Here is a 5,000-nt window from a genome sequence, read left to right on the forward strand (position 1 = left end):
GGAACCTTCCCAATATCCCACAATGCTCCTCCAGCATTACTGAGTTTTCAGCATGAAGACAGAATCTCAGTCTTTTCCAGGAAAGATCCATGGACTTGGAGGTGATTGTTTTCCTTCACTACCATCTAAAACCTGGGATTTTATGTTTAGTGAATCATTTTTCATCCATAAAAAAGCAAAACCAGTCATGGAGACAAGATGAAGGTAGTGATCCAGAACCTGCGTAGTCCTGAAGAACCTTCTACAAGTTCATTTGAATTCAAATCTGTTTGAAGTTAAGGTGTGAAATTAAACACCAAACTCAAAGGGCTTTCAATCCCCTAATCTGGTGTGTGTGTGTGTGTGTGTGTGTGTGTGTGTGTGTGTGTGTGTGTGTGTGTGTGTGTGTGTGTGTGTGTGTGTGTGTGTGTGTGTGTGTGTGTGTTTAATGCTGGTGTATAATGAAATAAAATACAGATTTCACTTAGCCATGCTTACGTAATACTCATCCATGGCCTTCTTTTTCATCTCTCTCTCTCTCTCTCTCTCTCTCTCTCTCTCTCTCTCTCTCTCTCTCCCTTTCTCTCTTCCCACTCATCTAGCCTTTGTGTTTGTGATTTGTCCTCACTGAGCGAATCTTCTGGCTCATCTTCTTGAACAGATTTTTTGGCTTTTCCGGTCTTCTCTCCACGTATCCATCCTTTCATCTCTCCATCTTTTTTGTGTTTCCTCCTGCATTTAAACACCATCACACGGTGTCAGGTTCACTCCGACCTCACACGTGAGAAAACCAACCCCAGTCTCATTTAAATGGTCCCTGCGTCTACAGAAGGGCATCTGAATGAAAGCTGCTGGAGTCTGGAGAAGAGGCCTTGACTTTCTGTTGGTCGCTTCTGCCCCCTAGTGGAAATCCTTGGAAGAAAAAAAAAACAATCTTAATCTTAATGAGCTTTTCTCTTTTTGCTTAAAGAGGCCACGCCGTGTTGCATCATGGGACGGACACATCACCACCACGTTGTACCGTGTTGCTATGGTGATCTTTTTGCAGAGAGAAGATGAGTAAATTCACCATGAACTGCTTGTGTATTAATCTTTAGAATTAGCATCCAGGTTTCCTCACAATGCCGTGGAAGATAAAGCCATTAGAGGTTTTGTGGTATCTTTGCTTCATCTCTGTGATGCAGCGGTGCTTTAGTTCTCTCACCTTCTCACAAACGTATTTATTCAGAATAAACTCGACTCTCACAGAGAGCATGAACTAACTGCTCCCCGGGGGACGATTTCTAAACAGCCGCTTCTGCATGAGATGTTTTGCCAGCAGGGTTTCAGAACACGAGCAGTCGAGAAATGCGTTCAGAAAATATCGAAATCTGAAATTTTAACACACTGAGAAATCTGTCTTGACCAGTTCCAGTAATTATGAGGTGTAAATTCGTCCACTGGAGACTCAGGAGACATGGGGACACGGGGACACGGTGACACGGTGACACGTCTCCATCACAGGTCACGGCAAGCCTTCCAGCTGAGACATATGTATAGTTTTCTCTTTCCAGTCAACAGAAAACATTCCCAGAGCCTTTTTAAAGGAGAAGAAGAAGAAGAAGAAGAAGAAGAAGAAGAAGAAGAAGTAGAAGGAGAAGAAGAAGAAGAAGAAGAAGAAGAAGTTGATCCTTTTCAGATCCAGAACTAAGAGAAGTCACAATGAGACGAACACAAATCTAACTGGACTTTCATTCTAATATTAAGAGGCTTCGTCACTGCGACAGTGACTGCGACAGTGACTGCGACATTGACAGTGACTGTGACTGCGACATTGACAGTGACTGTGACTACGACTGTGACTGTGACTGTGACTGCGACTGTGACTGTGACTGCGACAGTGACAGTGACTGTGACAGTGACTGTGACTGCGACTGCGACATTGACAGTGACTGTGACTGTGACTGTGACTGCGACAGTGACAGTGACTGCGACTGTGACAGTGACTGTGACTGTGACAGTGACTGTGACTGCGACAGTGACTGTGACAGTGACAGTGACTGTGACTGTGACTGTGACTGCGACTGTGACTGTGACTGCGACAGTGCCTGTGACTGTGCCTGTGACTGTGACAGTGACTCTGACTGCGACAGTGACAGTGACAGTGACTGTGACTGTGACAGTGACAGTGACTGTGACTGTGACAGTGACAGTGACAGTGACTGTGACTGTGACTGTGACTGTGACTGCGACTGTGACTGCGACAGTGCCTGTGACTGCGCCTGTGACTGTGACAGTGACTCTGACTGCGACAGTGACAGTGACAGTGACAGTGACTGTGACTGTGACAGTGACTGTGACTGTGACAGTGACTGCGACTGTGACAGTGACAGTGACTGTGACTGTGACAGTGACAGTGACTGTGACTGTGACTGTGACAGCGACTGTGACAGTGACTGTGACTGTGACTGTGACAGCGACTGTGACTGTGACTGTGACAGCGACTGTGACTATGACTGTGACAGTGACTGTGACTGCGACTGTGACTGTGACTGTGACTGTGACTGTGACAGCGACTGTGACAGTGACTGTGACTGTGACTGTGACAGCGACTGTGACTGTGACTGTGACTGTGACAGCGACTGTGACTATGACTGTGACAGTGACTGTGACTGCGACTGCGACTGTGACTGTGACTGTGACTGTGACTGTGACAGCGACTGTGACAGTGACTGTGACTGTGACTGTGACTGTGACAGCGACTGTGACTGTGACTGTGACTGTGACAGCGACTGTGACTGTGACTGTGACTGTGACAGCGACTGTGACTGTGACTGTGACTGTGACAGCGACTGTGACTATGACTGTGACAGTGACTGTGACTGTGACAGTGACTGTGACTGCGACTGCGACTGTGACTGTGACAGCGACTGTGGCTACATGAAGTTCTGGTGCATCCTGCATTATCTCCTCACTCAAGAGAAAATGCAGGATGCACCAGAACTTCGAGAAAGTTAGTTAGGAGCAGGAACCAGGACATCTGGGAGCCATGATCAGCTCCATGCTAGCAGGAACCATCAGGTTGTGTTGAGGAGAAGCATCTCCACCAGGGAGTCATCCTGAAGTCCACACTATACAACACACTACTGACTCTTTGCTAGATTCACGTACAGCTTAACGGCAGGAAATCTCAAGTCAAGAAGATTTTATTGTCATCACAAATCTGTGAGGCACAACAGAGTGAAATGTGAAGTTTCTGTAGGACCACGAAGCTCCATGACAACATACATCTCCAACCTTCTTACAGCTAAAGTGTTGTCTTTAATTGTTTATTTCTGTAATCATTTCTGACAGCTACACATCCTGTCCTCCACATCCTGTCCTCTAAATCCTGTCCTCCACATCCTGTCCTCTAAATCCTGTCCTCTAAATCCTGTCCTCCACATCCTGTCCTCTAAATCCTGTCCTCCACATCCTGTCCTCTAAATCCTGTCCTCCACATCCTGTCCTCCACATCCTGTCCTCCACATCCTGTCCTCTAAATCCTGTCCTCTAAATCCTGTCCTCTAAATCCTGTCCTCCACATCCTGTCCTCTAAATCCTGTCCTCTAAATCCTGTCCTCCACATCCTGTCCTTTAAATCCTGTCCTCTAAATCCTGTCCTCCACATCCTGTACCTCATGCTAGCTCTTTTCTTTTGGCTAATTTCTACTTTAACATGATAGTAAAGTCACTTTGACATTATTGACTATTTGTAAATTTGTAACTATTTTTATCAATAAATATTTTTAAAAATAAAAAAAATTTTCTTTGTAACTGAACAAAAATACAGAATTCCAGGGATCTCTCTGTCTCTCTCTCTGTTTCTGTCTCTCTGTCTCTCTCTCTGTCTCTCTCTCTCTATGTCTCTCTGTCTGTCTCTCTGTCTGTCTGTCTGTCTCTCTGTCTCTCTCTCTGTCTCTGTCTCTCTCTCTATGTCTCTCTGTCTCTCATGCTCTCTCTCTGTCTCTCTCTCTCTCTCTCTCTCTCTCTGTCTCTCTCTCTGTCTCTCATGCTCTCTCTGTCTCTCTCTCTCTCTCTCTCTGTCTCTCTCTCTATGTTTCTCTCTCTGTCTGTCTCTCATGCTCTCTCTGTCTCTCTCTCTCTCTCTCTATGTCTCTCTCTGTCTCTCATGCTCTCTCTGTCTCTCTCTCTCTTTCTCTCTCTGTCTCTCTCTCTCTCTATGTCTCTCTCTCTGTCTCTCATGCTCTCACTGTCTCTGTCTCTCTGTCTCTGTCTCTCTCTCTCTTTCTCAACAACAGGAAGTCCTCAACAACAGCTTAACTGGAGGGTTGCTTCCACTGAGTTGCAGGAGGACAGTCCTCACGCTACTCCCCATGAAAGGAGACCTAACCAACATAAGAAACTGGAGACCTGTGTCCCTATCATGCAGCGACTACAAACTGCTCTCTAAGGTCTTAGCCACCAGACTGGGAAGCGTTCTGGAAGAGGTGATCCACTCTGATCAAACATACTGTGTACCTGGGAGGTCAATATCTGATAACGTCTCACCGGTTCGAGACCTTATAAGTGCCTCAAAACTATTCGGGCTGACAATGGGTCTGGTCTCCATAGACCAGGAGAAGGCGTTCGACAGAGTGGAGCATTAGTTTTCATGGAAAACTTTTGAAGCTTTTGGTTTTAGCTCTGATTTTATAAACAAAATAAGAGTTTTATATTGTGACATTGAAAGTGTACTGAAAGTTCCTGGTGGCTTATGTGCTCCTTTTAAAGTGTACAGGGGATTCAGACAAGGTTGCTCTCTGTCAGGTACAGTATGCTCTACGCCCTAGCCATAGAACCTTTTTTTAAACAAGCTAAGAAACGAATTGTAAGGGTTGTGGGATCACTCTCCGTTTGTCAGCTTATGCTGACGATATAGTGGTGATTTTAGACCAACAAATTCCAGGGAATCTCCAGGGAATATGGCAACGTATCCTCGGCCAAGATCAACTGGGAGAAAAGTGAGGCCCTTCTGGTCGGGCATTGGTCAGCTAGTGCAC

Source organism: Tachysurus fulvidraco, chromosome 18 (genome assembly GCF_022655615.1).
Source record: "Tachysurus fulvidraco isolate hzauxx_2018 chromosome 18, HZAU_PFXX_2.0, whole genome shotgun sequence".
Classification (NCBI taxonomy): domain Eukaryota; kingdom Metazoa; phylum Chordata; class Actinopteri; order Siluriformes; family Bagridae; genus Tachysurus; species Tachysurus fulvidraco.